The sequence below is a fragment of the Rutilus rutilus genome (assembly GCF_951802725.1).
Source record: "Rutilus rutilus genome assembly, chromosome: 1".
NCBI lineage: Eukaryota > Metazoa > Chordata > Actinopteri > Cypriniformes > Leuciscidae > Rutilus > Rutilus rutilus.
This window is the reverse complement of record NC_140209.1, coordinates 55,433,035-55,451,681: the sequence shown is the minus strand read 5'-3', so window position 1 is coordinate 55,451,681 and position 18,647 is coordinate 55,433,035. Positions and strand designations below refer to the sequence as shown.

The 18,647-nt window shown below is 37.8% G+C and overlaps 1 protein-coding gene across 2 annotated transcripts in view; it reads left to right on the top strand.

Annotated features, from left to right (window-relative positions):
• The first annotated feature begins 9,911 nt into the window (after nucleotides 1-9,911).
• gcgra (glucagon receptor a) overlaps nucleotides 9,912-18,647 on the top strand; it is a 70,003-nt gene continuing 61,267 nt past the window's right edge. For both annotated transcript variants that reach the window (XM_084407190.1, XM_084407188.1), the window contains exon 1: nucleotides 9,912-10,175. The gene's annotated coding sequence lies outside the window, so the exon portion shown is untranslated. The remainder of the gene's footprint in view (nucleotides 10,176-18,647) is intronic.

Below are 18,647 nucleotides of genomic sequence, written 5' to 3'. Positions count from 1 at the left end.
AGGACTTTTCATCTTGATGACACTGACACTTTCATTGACATGAATACTTGCTTTTGAGGAATGAGCTATCCATTTTGAGCAAGTGACACGCTTTTGCAGGTTATCAACTAGGTTTTGCAGTTTGTACTAATTGTTTTGAGAACTGCATTAACTGTTGTGCAAATGTAAATAGTGATGTGAGAAATGCACCAAAGCGACCGAGAAAAACTGTAAATGGCAATGAAAATTTAATTGTCATTTAAGTGAAATTACTGAACTTAAATATACGAGCTTGATAAAAATGATCAATCTATAAGAAAATTTCAGATGGCACTTAGAGGCTTTTGCATCTGAACTCTTCATACATATATATATATATATATATATATACAGGCTCTAGATAGATAGATAGATAGATAGATAGATAGATAGATAGATAGATAGATAGATAGATAGATAGATAGATAGATAGATAGATAGATAGATAGATAGATAGATAGATAGATAGAAACATAATTTAATTGCTTGGTTGGGTTGGTTGGTTAAAACTATCAAATATTCATATATGTGCTCACTGTTCAAGGCTTTTAATCTTCCTAAAACTGTGAAAATGTTTTTTTTTGTTTTTTTTTATACAAATGTTAATTTCATAATCAAAATACGATTGTTTTCATGGGACTTCTGCACTAGGTTGCATCCTTTACATGCTTGAATTACTGCTTAATTAATAACATAAAAAGCCTTGTTTTAGGTTGTGTAACCTAAAAGCCTTGTGTAAAAAGTCCTGGCTTTCTTTTCATACAGTAGTGTGTAAGTCGAGCTCAGTTGTTGGGTTGCTCATCTGCCAACATTTTAAATGAAAGACACATTCTTTGGCGAGGATATAGAGTGGAGGATAATTCTTTCCAAAAAACATGCCGTGAGACAAATTCATTTGCAAATGATCTGTTACAATCTGGTAAAGTTTGTTTAGGGAATGTATTATTTGGCATTTGATACAAATTCATCTTAATCATATATTCTGCCAGGACCCATTTTTTAAGAAGCTGATGTCTGGCCAACACTTCTCTTGATTGATATTCTCAAGCCAACAATACAAGAAAATGCTTGAATGCGTGCAACAATAATGCCTTCCAGTCATATTTCACTGCCTCAAGGGTGCTTTAAATGATTTCCCCCCATGTAATTCCCACTACCAGAAAGAAATCACTGAAATGTGTGTCCTAAGAACTCAAACCTTGGGCAGACACAGAAATTCTCTGTCTGTCAGGTTGGCAAGCATCATTGAAGTGAAGGGTTTTGAAGAGAGAGTTTGTTAGCAAAACACGTTCGACTTTTTGTAACTTGTTGGCCCAGTAGCTCCCCCTGGCAGCACATTTCTGAATTGCAGTTTGGATGAAGGACATTTTATCTTATCTTTCTCCTCGCAGGAGGTGAAATTCTCAGGGGGACTCAGTATATGCTCTAATTCTGCTTTATAAATACATCTCTACAGTCACTGAGTTTCAACACTTAGTCACTTAACATAATTCACGTATTTTTCGTTCCTCCAAAGATCTCTTGTCTGTTTATTTTACCATCTGTTTTGACAATCTTACACTTCCATTGCAGTGCCAAAACTAAAAAGATCATTGTGACCATTCAGCCTTTCCAATTGCAATGTCCAAACCATTTTGAGATTCTGTTGATTTGAAGTTTCCAATGAAACAAAAACTCAGGAATAATGGGATGTGCTTAACGGTCACAGGTCGTTTTTGATTTCTTTGCTGTGGAGCCATATGAGGACAATGTTAAGTAGAGTTTAGAAAATGTATCCTTGTATGTACGGATGGGACTGCAAATGTCAGGAATCAGTGAGTAAGTGCATGTACGACAAATTCAATTTACTTGTTGCTGTGCTGAATCGAACTTGCCTTTAAACAGATTCAAATGAGCTTATCTTACACACCTCAGTACTCTAATGCATTTAACCCAGACACTAAGTATGCAGTTGGCAGGATAACACTGTTTTGACATGCAAATTGAGGTATATGAAAGCAAAACAGAAAAGTTGACTTGCATTGCAAACCGAAGCTTTATTTATCAGGTGGCGCTTGTACTACAATTTGTAATTTGTGCAACAAAGGACACAAGGGCAATGTTAATGTCTTCAGTACCAATGCTTCTGAAAATTACATTTATATAATTTACCTGGCTGCTATTGCAACACGCTTTCCATATGAGAGAGCCTTTTTCAAAGAACATTGTAGATTGATCAGTCTATTCCGGGGAATGACTCAAAAAGCCCAAAGCAATTTGATACACTGATCTCTGGAAGGCTTTGGAAGAAGCATTTATCCAATTCAAAAAGCTTTTCTTTCAGAACTGAGCGTAATATCCTTAATGGCTCAGGCCTGATGATGGATTTTCACAGAAAACTGGCACAGATCTGGACCTTTAGCTCAGACTCTGGAACTACTCAGCTCCATTTATAAGGAATCTCGTACTTTAGCGCCCACCGTCAGTCCGCAGAACGCTGTAATCCTTTAAAAAACAGAAGACATTAATTTACTGACGCCTTGATCTGCAAGTGCAGTTGTAATCGGTCAATGTCACGTTCGGTTTTATGGCTCCTGTAGCTTTTTATCAGGCCTGAGAGAAGTCACTTTTTTATTTTATTTCACAGTTCACTGCTGGCTTTGGTGTGCATGGGAGTCTGGACAGCTGGACCTGCCAGAAAATACACCTCAGGGAATAGTCAGTTCCCATTCGACTACTGGTCACGCTGGCTAAAGGTCAACGTTTATTCAAAATATTGGACCAGAGAGAAAATAATCGGCTTTCCTGAGTAGAAATAGATTCATTTGCTAGTATTACTTTTCTTTTTTTTTTATTTATGTTGGGGGAATTTTGCCTGCTTGGCCGATTAGCATAAGTGCCCTGTTAAAAATAACTTGTTAAATTTACTGTGAAAAATTGGCTGCTGTGGGGGCCAGAAATTCAGGTGTTAGGGGATGGCACATTGGTGCCTGTATATTTTACAACATATAACTGTATATTTCATTATGTTACAGTTAATATACCAAATCTGAACTACCGAAATCTGCTATCCACCTTAAAGGGATAGTTCACCCAAAAATGAAAATTCTGTCATCATTGATGACATGATGACAGAATTTTCATTTTTGGGTGAACTATCCCTTTAAAATCTACTTATAACCACCATAATAATACAGGTGATACAATAGAAAACCACATGATGAACGAGTTAATTGTCCATAAAACATGGTCAGTACTTTTATGTAGACGGTGCACAAGGTCATACACGCATAGACAAAACATCATGGTATCACACATGACACTAAAAAAATGCAATAAAAGTTAACTAACAGAAAATGCAACACAAAACCCTTTGCTGATAACAAAACAAAAAAAAAATTAAAATAAGAAGAAAACTATTTAAATAAAATCATATGTAATGTGTCACACAGGGACTTCTGGGAATGGACCTTTACTATTTTTCACTGTAAATGATGGTAATTTATAGATTTTACTGGCTAAACCCATAATTGTGACAGTATTTTACAGTGAAATCAGTTGATCCTAGACAACATTCCTAAAATCCTCAGAAAATGTAATCTTAACAAAAAAAAAAAAAAATCGGAGGGAAATGATGGTGAATAACACTGATGTTGAAGCACCTAACCCTGGTTGTAAGCCTAAACTTGACATAAACTGTAAACTTGTGCCTCAAATCTGATTGGTTGATTGAAATGTTACAGGATCATTAAAGTTGTTGATTCTGGAACGTGTTGCCCTTGGTGAGATCAGGTTCTGCCATGTTAGCCAATAAACAGATTTTTACTTTACAGTGTGCCAAGCACCAGTTTGATGTTTTTGATGACTAAATATTGCAGATAACAGAGACATGATTCGAAAAGGTTAAATTATCCTGAAAAAAAAAAAAATTGTCACACAAAAATGACTGCGTTGGAAATTAATGGGAGACGAATTTCATCTAGTGAAAACAATTGGGTATTGCGGCCAAACAAAATCTTACTGAGAGCTCATTTTTTGAGATATCACTCTCAAATTTGGAACACAACTTGTTTAGATTTATGGCTTTGATGTCCTTGCAGTTTTAGAGTAAAACGCGTTTTTGAAAATATTTAGGATAACATAAATATTTAGATAATATAAATATAAGTCTTTTTGTGTATTTTTCATAACAATAAACGTAAAATTCTGTATCTTTTTTTAAGTTAACTTTTTTTAACTTTTTTCACTTCAGCAATAATTTGCCAAGTGTCGTCTTTGAAAAGAGATCAAACCTAAGTCTGTGCTCCAAAGCATTCAAGATTTACCACAGTTTAAGTTTAGTTATTTTCAGGTCTATGCTCAAAAAGCGAATAAATGGTTTATATATACAACAAAAACATAATTTAGTACCATAAAATCCCCCCCCCCCCCCAAAAAAAAACATTATCAAACAAGAAATTAAACACACAAAAAAAGTCATTTTTCACCGCCACGGGATGAGCACCAATGGGTTAAATGATATTATACAGGGCAGATTGCTGTTTCTTAGAGTAGATATATTTTTGAAAACTTGACTATAATTGACTATATAACTGAACATCTCATTAAACACACTCTAAACTTTTGAGACAATATGCCCCAATGCTGGACGTGAAACCAAATCCATTGCTAGAGTTAAACAAACATTTGTGTTATTGGACTTTTGACTTTTTGCTGAAATGTTGACAATGTAACTAGCTCCTCCCCAATATATTTATAAGGGCATATATTATAGATTTTTTGAAAATAAATTATATGTTGACAGTTAACATTTGGTTTGACTGTAAAAATCATTCTTGCTCTTTAAAGTTTGATCATAACTGTCTTTCTTCTAGGGAGAAACACTGAAAGAATGAACAGTGACCTGTGTTGTTTACTCATTTGACTCACCAAAGCTTATCGTCAAAGTTGGGCAATGAACTTTGCATTGGGACAGAGTTCACAGTAAACAGGGGCATCTAAGAGCTGGGGAGGAAAAACATGTCTTTTGAAGTTTTGCTGTGTTTTTTTTTTATCCTTCAGTGTATGAGTGTCACTTTGTTTTAAGAGGAGGTGGGGTCACAGCAGTGCAAAAGCTTAGCTCATGGATGTTAATTAGGATAGGTTGTGTACCATCATGCCAACTTTCCATTGTGATGCAATATCAGACGTGCCAATGCTCCTCAAATATGACATGATGTAACAAGTTTTGATACATAGTCATGTGATGCTTTTGTTTTTGTTATTGGTCTGAAGGTCAGGCTTAAAGGGATACTTCAGGATTTAGCATTAAGCTTTGTATTAGTAGAAAACCTGTAGTATTTTCGAATTACCGTGCTTTCCACCCTCATATCCCCCTGAGACGAGAGATTTATGCATTTTTTGTCTGGAAAAAATCCTCCGATGACGCAAAAATCGTCATTTTGCGTCATCAGAGGATTTTTTGGGCAGAGGCTAAAGACTACAGCCAGTAGTAGGGGCTGTCCCGCATGTTTTCAACCCGCCCATAGAGGGTGGGATCTCACTCACAGAATGTACACATAGTGTCAGCCATCTTTTTTTGGAAGCTAAGCTAGCAGGCGCTTGTTCTGTGGAGGCTGCTGAGTAGTAGGAGAAAGCTGAGTAGTAGGGGTTACCATCCTCTTTTTCCCGGACATGTCCGGCCGTCGAGATCGTCCAAAATGTTCGGGATTCGGCTTTTGCTTTCTGCAGTCGCCATTCATTGTTTACATGCACACCTTTTGTTTCAATCTAACTGAATTCATTCCGATTGGTGAATCTGAATGTAGTGTTTACATGAACGCTAAACAAGTGATCGGTTGATGTGCGTTTTAACATTGCTAGGAAAATTCCCTCTCCTCCGTGAGAGATACGAGACCGGTGCGTCTCACAGGTGTCCACTCATCAGTAATCACGCCACCGGCCTCGTGCCGTTCTCCCGCCCCCCCGCAGTCTCGTCCTGCTCGCCACAGTAAACATGAATGGCGACTGTAGAACGCAAAAGCCGAATCCCGGACATTTTGGGCGATCTCGAAATCCCGGGCAGACTCGTCACGGAGACTCACTAGTAGCCTAGCCTTTTTGTTTAACTGCGCGCTCTTACCGGTAGGCGTGGCTTGGGAGTGGCCTCGTAGAGCAGCGAAGCAAGTGCATTCTGGGAGTTGTTGTCTTTCATCCACATAAGCCAAAAATACATTTTCTGGCTTTTCTCGGTCTAGAAAGCTCCAAATTCAAAAATAATTTCACATTTCTTCTACATAACTGACCCATTTTAAATACACATTCATCTTTCCAGAGGTGAAGTATCCCTTTAAGTAGGCAATTTAGTAATTTCCAAATCAAAACGGGAATGTCAGCAAACAAACAAATAACTGTAACAGTGATTGACAGTGACATCCATAATATATGTTGAAAGACTGAGTTTTGGATGCCAGCATTCTTTTTGATCATAAATTCAAGGACACAAACATGTGTTTTATTTGTTAGCATCATACTTACATCTGTCTCAGTATTTTGTGGGTCAGTGGACAAATGCGATGAGCAATAGATAAATGGATGTGCGTGTCTGGGGGAGAAAACATTGCCGCTTAATGAAATCCACTGCTTATGACAACCGCAGCGAACACTCAGAAAAACAATACAAATATTCCAGTAGATCGTCCATTATAGTATATAGAAGGATTTATAGTAGAAATGAAAAAAATAAGTCTCTGAATCATATACTGCAACTTTTCCCTTATAAACAGAAGGATTTTATAAAGTGCCACCATATGTTTCAGCATCATCTGTGGGCATATGAAAAATTAATAATGAGTACTTCAAAATTTAAATCTATAGTCTATACCCCAAAACCCAGACCCTTGGATCATAATGAATCCAAGTGAAAATGCATTGTTTGAATTGAATCACTTCAACTGAGACATAGCCTGTCCTCTCAAATTAACATGCTTGCTTGGTAATTATTAATACTTCCCTAGTAGGAAAGTCACTCATCATGGGGTCAATAACCCTTGACAGCGGTATTTATTTATGCTTGGCATTTCAGTGGCACTCACTAACAGATGCATCCGTGGGCCTGATGACTCCCACACAGCGACGATTATTGTGGTGTCACCGTAAGCAAGGGATCAGGATTCTACACGTGAATGGCTTGAAGCAGAAGGACAGCGTATGGGTTGAGTGGAGTCAGGGGAGCTTTATGAGGAGGCTGTTAGTCAGGGACAGGGTTAATAAAGGAAGAACTGTTGGAGGGATGTGTCTAGTCAAACGTTTTTCAGTCATATTTTAAGTGAATGACAAAAATTCTGCCGTTTTTTTACTCACTCTGTTGTCACTCCAAGCCTGTATGTTGTTATTTTTCCATAGAACACAAAAGGAGAATTCACGAGAATCTTCAAGAATCTTTACAAAACTCTTTCCATATAGGCTTGCATTGTGTAATGGCTATTGCTGAATTTGGAACTGCATACTTGTATACTACTAGTGTACTACTTTTACCATATCTTTCTGGCAGAAATAGTTAGAGTAGTATCCCAGACAGCAACATAGTGTTGGCCCAGATCCGGCCCACGTCTGGTACGCGTTGAATCCATCTGGGCCGACACTATGTTGCTGTCTGGGATGCATTTGATGGTATGTCGAATTCAGCATCTGTCACTAGGGTCAACAAACAAAAATGTTTTCTAAACCCTCCTAATTCTGCCATTGGTCAAACAAACAGATAGTCCCACCCACAAACTGGTGCTACTTCAAACATCACACACACACACACACACACACACACACACACACACACACACACACACACACACACACACACACACACACACACACACACACACACACACACACACACACACTTTCTTGTACATCTATCTTTATGAGGACATTCATTGACACAATGCAATCTCTAGCCGCTTACCCTAACCTTACCCATCACAACTAGTGCCTAACCCGACCCCTGACCCTAAACCGACCCTTAACCTCATTATAACCTTATCCCTAAAACCAAGTCTTGACCCTCAAACAGGCCTTTAAAGGCTCTCAGAAAGTGAGGACCGGCCAAAATGTCCTCACTTTACTCTCTTTGTCCTCACTCCAATGATCTAAAACTCAAACTGGTCCTCACAAAGATAGTTGTACAAGTACACACGCACACACACACATATTCTCTCTCTAATGCTCACCAAGGCTGCATTTATTTAAGAGAATATATATACAATTACAATTTAAAATAATTGTTTTCTATTTTAATATATATTAAAATGTAATTTATTCCTGTAATGGTAAAGCTGAATTTTCAGCATCATAACTCCAGTCTTCAGTGTCACATGATCCTTCAGAAATCACTCTAATATGAATGATTTGATGCTCAAGAAACATTTCTGATTATTATCAATGTTGAAATTTGCTGATATTCTGATCTTTTTATGAAAATCGTGATACTTTTTTTTCAGGATTTTTTTCAGGATTCTTTGATGAATAGAAAGTTCAACATTTCTTTGAATTTCTTTATATCACAGGAGAGAATATTCTGTGATTTCTCCTGTGATCTAGCGTTTGGTTAAAAAATAAAGTGTTTCTTTTGGACTTTCCATTGTCGTGCTATCATTACAGCCAGATGTCAAAAAAGATTCCTATTTTAAATAAATGCTAAATACATTTTATTAATATAAATAAATTCAAAGAAATTTTTAACTTTCTATTCATCAAAGAATCCTGAAAAAAATCCTGAAAAAAAAGTATCACGATATATATATATGTGTGTGTGTGTGTGTGTGTGTGTGTGTGTATACACACACACACACACACACACACACACACACACACACACATTTATATATATATATAAACATTTTTGTTTGTTGACGCTAGTGACTGATGCTGAATTCGGGGTTGTAACATTTAATTGTGTGACTGTGTGACTAAGCGAACATTGCAGTTGCTCTGTGTGTGTAATGATGGACCTCCCAGTGATTCTTCACACACAAAAATAAATCACACAGCAGAGGGGAGCAGATTTCCACAGACGAAACACAGCAATGGGTCTCATTCACAGCGTGTTTGTTACATGATGACTTTGTGATGGCGCATGTTTCCATATCCTAATCTTTAGGTTGACGAACATGATGTTCACATGCAGAGGACATTGTGGGATTGTTTTTGTGCCATGACACTGTATATATAATGAGTGAGTTACAGCACTGCCTGAATTTTCTTTAGGTCCCAAAATGCAGAGTTTCTTTGTGTTTATTCAGTCATACACTTTATTATATTTACAGACCAGTCAATTTCATTAAAGCTTTGTGTCTGAGAAGTGTTGTCACATACCATTTGTTTGATATAGCTGTTGGATAAACCCACACTGACATTCAGATAACAGTCAACTATAGCAGATATAAACAAAGAGTTCTCGGGACAAGGGTAGTTTTCATAAATGTCAGATGGTCTGGTCGCATCTATTTTAGATGTTTTCATTTTATACAATGTAATATTTCTTGGACGATATTGGTGCTTTGCACAAATTACCTTAAAAATAAACCTAGCCCGAGAAATAGTTGTAAAATTATACAGTTGTTAAAAAGTTGCAAGTTGTAAATTAAACAAGATTATGTTTCATAAAAAAAAAAAAAAAAAAAATAATAATCAGGTTTTTTTTTTTTTTTTTTTTTTTTTTTTTGACTGTCTAGTAAACATGTTTTAGTAGCTACTTGGAAGAGAGAGAAAAAACAAGTATAAAATAAAAACATAGACCTATGTCACATTAAGAATCATGTTTGTAGAATACATTCGTCTCATTGCCTGTATTTGATACTGTCCTTTAATTAACCGTAATTCAGTTAGCAGTGGTCGCTGCATGGGCTGAGTGTTGACGTCAGGCTGATGATGATGATGTTGCAGACACGCGGTCCGCAGCTTCACTTTGAGCGCTTCATTCTGCTCGTGCGCTGGAACTATGTGTGTGTGTGCGCGCGCGTGTGTGTCACCATAGACCAAACCTGAAGAGCAGACTGATATTCTCCGAAGGATTCATCTCGCATCAATCCATTCAGGATTGGATTACGTGTTTAATCCTGCGCTGGGATTCAGTTTTGTTCATCTGAAGATGCCCGCTTGTGGATCGCAGATTGGGGACTTTCGCAGAATTAAACGAGCTAAAGGTAAAACACTTTTGATTTATTCCTCATCTGTGACCTATGCGAGTAGTTTAAGTTTTGTCCTGGATAGTTAAACTACACAAAGTTACATCTTTTGCTTTGTGTTTCAGAGAAAGGGAAGTTGAAGTTCGGTAATACAACATTTGTAGCTCTTATTGGTTATCGATATCATATGCGCATATTAACATAAAACTGTTATATTTGGCGGAGAAAAAACAAGTAGCCTATCACCTAAAGTAAAAAAAAAAAAAAAAAAAAAAAAAAAAAAAAATCTATCGGTTTAATGTAGGTTACTCTTGCGAAAGAACTTAAAAACAGGCTGTCTGATTGCTTAACTCATTCTTATCATACAGGAGATTGTGATAGGACAAAACAGCTAAGTTATGAAACCATATTGACTACCCAGAGAAAACAATAGCCAAAAATAATATTTCCTGAATGATGTTTTTTTTTTTTTTTTTTTTGCGTCGTATGCGAACATGAAGAGCCTAACTTTCACACGTCTATTTTGCATGTTGGCCTACACTAAATTAAAGCAATTAAGTTAAATTCTAAAGTTGTTTATTAGATACTTTAGATTATATCCCATTGAATTGAATCCACGGGCACCCCTGAGACTGACAAAAAAACGAGAGAGGCATTTTCGAGTAAATAACCAGCTTAGCAAATAATCACCAAAGACGCGAAGCGCGAGCTGGAATAACTGAGGGATCACTTGCAGTTTAAATGTGGCGATATTTAGCCTAAAATATATCGCTATTTAATCTGCAAGTGATCCCTCAGGTATTCCAGCTCGCGCTTCGATCGCGTCTTTGGTGATTATTTGCTAAGCTGGTTATTTACTCGAAAATGCCTCTCTCATTTTTTGTACTGTAGTTTAGCTGATTTTTAAAACTCATTCCTACTGAAATGTTTCTTCATCGATTTGTACAGACAGTCTGTCACTACAGAAGTTTCCACGGTTGTGGTTGCGTTTTGCTGGTGGGCTATTTGTTCAGTTCATGTTCTCTTCTGTCAGTTGGTGAAGCAGTCTTCACACACCTGCATTTCACTTGTCTAGAAGAGTTTATCTCTCATCCATCTTTGATTACAATAAAAAAAGCATATAAGCACCACCACTATAACCCTAAAATAGTCTACATGGTTCGGCTGCAGGTAATTACATCTGAGCAGCTTTTCAGTACCACAACTTGCTTTTATACAACAGTTTCATTAACAAGACATTGAATAATTTACATGTCAGACATTTTGGCCATTTTATATATGGGTCAATGAAAAAAGTTCCAAAAGAAACATGAATTTTGCTTGTCACCAATCAATGCACAGACCCCACAAGCCTTCAGGTTTCAAATGAATCGATTTTTTTGTAATGCTCTGAACAGCGTGAAATGGACTTGAGGACAATTCGGAACAGAACATTCGAAACCATTGTTTTCTGTGCTACCAATCGGGTTCTGTCGCTCAGTTATCTGTGCCCAGCTATGACTTCAGAGGCCTTCTAAAAAACCACTCAAATAATTGTTACATTTTCCCAAATAGTTTACTTTTTCAGTTTGTGCTGTTACACTTATTTCATACAGGCACCTGGAAACTTAATGAAGTGCAAAAATATTTGTATGCAAGTTTTGTCTGTAGAGTGAGTCGATTTTTTGTAGTAGTACTGTTTTGAACTTGAGCTCACCCGAACAGAACAACACATTCTATGTGACCTGCACTTTGTCCTAATTGTGACACAATGTGGCATGGTACTTCTTGTCCAATGTGCGACCCTCTTTAAAGGTCCCGTTTTTCCTGTGTTTTTGAAGCTTTGATTGTGTTTACAGTGTGCAATATAACATGTGTTCATGTTTCGCGTGTAAAAAAACACAGTATTTTTCACACAATTTACTTATCTGTATACCGCTGTTTTCACTGTCCTAAAAACGGGCTGATGACTTCCTTGTTCTATGAAGTCCCTCCTTCAGAAATACGTAACGAGTTCTGATTGTGCCAGCGGTTCCTGTGTTGTGATTCGACAGCAGCTTAGCGCACGTTGCCAGGAAAGGTCACGCTTCTTACCATAACGTGGAGATGCATGCGCTCAGTGTTATTATATGAAAATAACAGCGTCTCGACGGCATGGCGACAAACACACTACAAACGCAACTCTTCCTCTTCTCCGTGGGAGCGCAACAAGACCACGCCCCCTTTTTTTGTGTATTCCTGTGGGCGGAGGTTAGTCAAAAAACTGTTCTAGTGACGTCATTAAAGGGTTACTTCAGGATTTAGCATTAAGCTTTGTATTAGTAGAAAACCTGTAGTATTTTCGAATTACCATGCTTTCCACCCTCATATCCCCCTGAGACAAGAGATTTATGTATTTTTTGTCTGGAAAAAATCCTCCGATGACGCAAAAATCGTCATTTTGCGTCATCGGAGGATTTTCTGGACAGAGGCTAAAGACTACAGCCAGTAGATGGCGTTGTTCCGCATGTTTTCAGCCCGCCCATACAGGGTGGGATCTCACTCACAGAATGTACACAGAGTCAGCCGTCTTTCTTTGGAAGCTAAGCTAGCAAGCTCTTGTTCTGTGGAGAAAGCTGAATAGTAGGAGAAAGCTGAGTAAGTAACCATCCTCCTTTTCCCGGACTTGTCCGGCGGGCGAGATCGTTCAAAATGTCCGGGATTCAGCTTTTGCGTTCTGCGGTCGCTATTCCTTGTTTACATGCACACCTTTTGTTTCAATCTAACTGAATTCATTCCGATTGGTGAATTTGAATGTAGTGTTTACATGAACGCTAAAAAAGTAATCGGTTGATGTGCGTTTTACCATTGCTAAGAAAAATTCCCGCTCCTCCGTGAGAGATGGGAGACCCGGCGCGTCTCAGTAATCATGCCACCGGCCTCGCGCTGTTCTCCCGCGGCCGTCAGCCTCGTCCTGCTCGCCACAGTAAACATGATGAATGAATGGCGAGTGTAGAACGCAAAAGCAGAATCCCGGACATTTTGGGCTATCTCTAAATCCCTCGCAAACTCATCACGTAGGCTAGCTTTGTTGTTTTAAACTGCGCACTCTTACCGGTAGGCGTGGCCTCCTAAGACAGCGAAGCAAGTGCATTCTGGGAGTTGTTGTCTTTCATCCACATAAGCCAAAAATACATTTTCTTGCTTTTCTCAGTCTAGAAAGCTCCAAATTCAAAAATTTCTTCACATTTCTTCTACTTAAATGACCTATTTTAAATACACATTCATCTTCCCAGAGGTGAAGTATCCCTTTAAAGCAGGAAGTAGGGATGTAGTCCAAACCGGCCGTTCGCTGTATGCTTTGAAAGGGGACTTCTGTTAAACAAAATATCTCGCTTGTATTGAACTTTGAGCTTTATAATTTTACAGGTATTATTTATGCTCTAACAGCAACATTACACACTAACTAAAGTTTGAAAAATGGGATCACGAAGAACAGGACCTTTAAAGGAACAGTTTGCCTAAAAATACAAAGTTCTGTCATGAAACTCTAGATGGCGCAGGCTGATAGGTCCTTAACTCAATCTGCTGTAACACGTCATCTCTATAATAGGGCACAGCTGATTGGTTCCTGCCATATCAGTAGCCAATGAGCTCGCTGTTCAACCTTCAAATGCTTGGTCTGCATTTGATGTAGCAGTTTCAGCATGTTTTCAGAAACCCCCCACCTTCCCCATCTCCACCTGAATAGTTCTGCTGTACGGGTAAGTGTGACATATTGTACAGCAGCAGCAGCATGTCTTACTTGCTCACAGCTGTGTGTTTTGTGTGTATTAGCAGTAGCAAGTCCCATATTTGCTCTGCAGCAGAAGCAATAACCAAAAGGAGCAGCAGATCTATTTCGCCAAGACCAAACATATTAATATTGTCATATCCATTGCCATGCCAAATACTCTGAGAGTTCTCATGACAGAAATGAAATTTGTGCCTTAATTTACTAACTCTAATGTCATTCCAAACCTGTTAGACTTTGTTGCATGCAGAACAAAAAAGATGACCGGCGAGGCCTGTCAAAACTTCACGATGAACACAAAAGATGATATTTGGAAGAATGTTTAACTGTTTTTGTCCATATAATGAAAGTCAATTGGATGTTTAAGTAATTTCACCTTAAATTACATTAAACTGACTTTTATAAATAAAATTGAATATTGTATAACTTTTTTTCTTAAATGTGAAAATTGCTTACCTTATTTGATGATTAAAGCAATGTAAAAACATATGTTGTCATAACTTAATGATAATATAATATAATAAAAAAAAAAAGATATGATCTAAAAGTTACGACAACCTTTTTTTTTTTTTTACATTGCTTTCACTCATCAAAATAAGTTCAGGAATTTGTTATACATGATTTAACTCATTTTTAAGTCAGTTTAATGTAATTTAAGTTGAAATTACCTAAACATCCAAGTTGATTATACTTAAAAATTTAAGGCAGCAACTTTTTTTAACAGTGTATGGACAAAAAAACACACACAAAAAAAAAACACACACTTATGACTCTCTCTGGAGCTGAATGCACATGAAGAAAAGATGGCACCGTCCCAGTCGCATTCTTCCTGGGAATGCTAATGGTTAGCTCTCTCCATGTATTATTGACTTCCTTGTTTAAAACCAGCCTAATTGAGCGGATAACCGTGCTTCCACGTCATGTGTATCTGGGCTCAACATCTGCTTTGTCACTGTTGAAGGGAAGTGTGAGAAAAATAAATAAAAAATCAGAATTATCTATGAGAAGTTTACACATGTTTACTATGTTTGCAATGCAAACATAAACCCATCCAGATTGTTTTAATGCTTGAGGAGACATGAAGTGGCCGTGAACCATTAATGCACTTAGACATTTATAGGTTTTTCTACCGGCTACAGCATCACACAGAAGCTGTTACAAGCCAAGATAGCATTTCATAACAAGCAATTAAGTACTAGAGAAAAGGTATTTCGGATCATAGGGTGTAAACCTCAAGGCATGCTATACTTGAATAATTTTCAGCAATTTACATTTTATTTAAATTCACAAACTGGGATGGTGACAGTATGTGACAACAATTTTGTGTTGTTTCACTCTCATATTCTCTTCTCATTGAAAACCAGACCTCATTTCTTATGAATTTTGCTTATTATATAGACCTTCAGGACAAGTTACATCTTGCATATGCATCACTTGCTGTGGCTGAACATGAAGGCTGAGTCTCCTACATGGTCTAATGATGAAAACGTGTGTAACTGGGGACCTTTCGGTTGTTCTTTAAATGGAAACCTCAAGAGACTACAGACATAAATTTCTTCACATGCCCTGATGGCGCCATCCTTTTTCATGGGCGTAGGAGTCATTTTGAATTTCTTGGCTTTGCCTTATTTAGTGAACAAATGCTTTTTATTTAATGACGTCCAAAAAAGTTCCAAAAGCCAAAAGTAAACCAAGGGCTTCAGACTAACACTTGATAGTGATGATGGCATCAGCGCAACCAAGTATACAGACATGAGACGGAGACAAAACACAATTGTCGTGCACATAATTGGTTGGAGCTGCACTGCTCATTTTGGTTGCGATCTTCGTCCTACTTGGGGATGTTCGGCTTTTGGTGTTCCCATCGAACCATTTGAATTATTTATGCTTGTAGGTAGATTTGCATCATGTTATGGCATTAACGCACAAAGCCCCATGTAATTCATGTCTAGCGATGCCCCTGGCTGAAATAAATAAATTATGAATTCCAGTAATGTGGAAAGTGTAAGCTTGTCCAATCAATGAAATGCATATTTTTTTCAGACTTTTAAGTCGGGACTAAGGAGTTAGTGCTTGGACATAAGAAAATAAATCATTTATTAATTTAGCCCATACATTTATTATAGGATTTGTTCACAACAAGTCTGAAGGCATGGATGCAAAGTGTGGAAACCACAGTGGTTGTGGGAATTATAAGAATAGTTCATGTTTTAATCAATATCTGTGCCTCTATTCCTGGAGTAGAGATGCCTTAAGGTCCTTGCACACGGACTCAGGAATCCTCGTCCGAAATTTTCGCACGTTAAAAAATAAATACAACCTCACATTTTGTCAATCGCATTTACACCCTGCCTCCAAAACTTTCGTCCGTCATTAAAAAAAATCGTATCGGGTTCGATTTTCTGCATTTTTCACATCCGTAGCAAGTGAGTTTTGACAATTCAGAGCCACCGAATGACAAATACAAAAAAACACATACGAAAATTTCGGACTCAGTGTGCAAGGACCTTTAAGCCGGGTTGTAGTATAAGATTTTGCATGATTTGGCCATCTGAGGCCAATTTTGTGAATCCTAAAGGATTCCTCAGATCCTGAGGCCAAAATCTGAAGTCTCTGATTGTTAGTTTGACAACAACAACAAACCACCACTTGCTCCACACATGTCGTCTTCATTTTTTTTCCCAGTTTAGAAGTCATGTTCAAAATTAACTCTAGAAATTGTTTTTGCTTGCTAGCCACCATTTCAATCCCGTATGTATATGCACACATCACTGAACATGCCACGGATTGATGATGTAAAACTCCATACGAGTCTTCTTGTGTGCATCCGTTTGTAATGCGTCTTGACTGCTGTACAGTCTGACATTAATGACAACACAGTGTGACATGGCTTACAGCGGGGATCGTACAGTCTGACAAGCAACAGTCGTAAATGACTATCGTAAAGTGTGCACCCGGCTTTAGGCTGATATATCAGTTTGTGAGGTGGGAAGCATCACATTAAGCCTGTGATGTTTCTTGTTGTTTTTCACCTTTCTGAAGGCAGTTTTCTCATTGCTACCAGCCTATGCATAGTATCTAGGGTATTTTTAGTTCTCCCATTTAAAGCAGCAAAGAGGATATTTTAAAAAGATCTTTCCATGTCTGAATCATAGGACCAAATCAGGTAACACAGCAAAGGGGAAGATAGAGGGGAATATTTTATCCTTTGTGCCATATATTCTCTCCAGACACTGTTCATTTTTCTGTTACAGTATGTCAAATACTCAAAGAAAAATACCATAGTGGTGTTCACTTAAGATTGCACTCAATTCTGATTTGGAATGACTGTACTGTACATAATATTGTATCTGCTTTACAGTTGCCATAATACTGACTATCAGTGTGAGATCTTGCTGTAATGCTAAAGTGTCTGAAATCATTTACTTCTTTACTGATCTTAACTTTTAGACTGAAACTCATTCTAGACTCCAATTTTTCTGTGTAAACTAAATGGTAATATGCAAAAAAAGTTCCTGTTTGTCTGAACACAGCCTAAAAACAGAACATGACACAGTACTCAATTTAGTCTCAGATCTTCATCCCTGGTTAGTTGGAAAAACAATCTGATTTAATCATGCCAGACTGAAAAAGGGCTTATCATTTTTGCGTGCGGTATGTTTGTGGCATTGGGACAAATGTTACTAACTAGGGTGGACCTCACTGCTGTTAAAACAGTTCAGTTGAAATTGGGTGTAACATGGTGTTGCGAGAGGTTGTTAGCACGAGTTGTCCTATGGGGTCTACAGCGTAGGGGTTCACAAGTTCACCTAGAGTTTCATTACAAGTTCAGTGATCACACGTGCTGCAGCACACATAACCTGTGATAATTACAGCATCATGTTTCCCAGTGTTCATGTGTGCTCCATGTGTACTTATAGGTGTTCAACAAGTACAAACAGTGCCTGAGAGCTGTAGGAAACAATAACCCTTCACTTACTGAATTAGCATTGACTTCTCTGTTTTTAACCAGCTCAAATTTTATTGCCAATCATTCCTGCTTTCCTTCTTGTGGTGTGTTAAACGGATCAGCTCTGAGTTTATTAAATCTGTCCAAGTACATGAAACACTGCGCATGAAGCTAGATGCTGGTCAGGGCTCATTTAATAAAACGTTCTCAAACACACATGCTCTTTATCTCCCTGTGAAATCACATTACCGCTGTCATTTGTTCTGTGGACGGACAGACACTCATGACGTTAACACAATCTGCCTCTGTCATCTGAAGCTTAATCAGTCTTAACCAGGCGTGACGCGACAAGTGTTCAGCTACAAGTGATTCATCCATCCAAACTGAAAGCGAGTATGCAGAGATGACACTATCAGAGCTGAACAGGACTTGTCTGATGTTTAATGTACAGATATGTGGAGATGGATTTTGGATGTAATAATAATAAAATAATGATATACAGTTGTATGTTGTTTTATATTCCGCCTCTATTGACTTGGCGAATTGAGGATTTTTCCAGAACTGGAAAATCTAAATGTATAAGTAACTAAATAACTGTGTCTTCAAGTTTTTGTGTCAGTTTGACATAGTGGTGTGATGGTGTAGGTCAGATCAGAGTAGACCAATCACAAAAGACTGGGCCATCTGACCAATCAGAGCAGAGTAGACCAATCACAACCGACAGCCATCTGACCAATCAGAGAAGAGTAGACCAATCACAACATACTGGACCATCTGACCAATCAGAGCA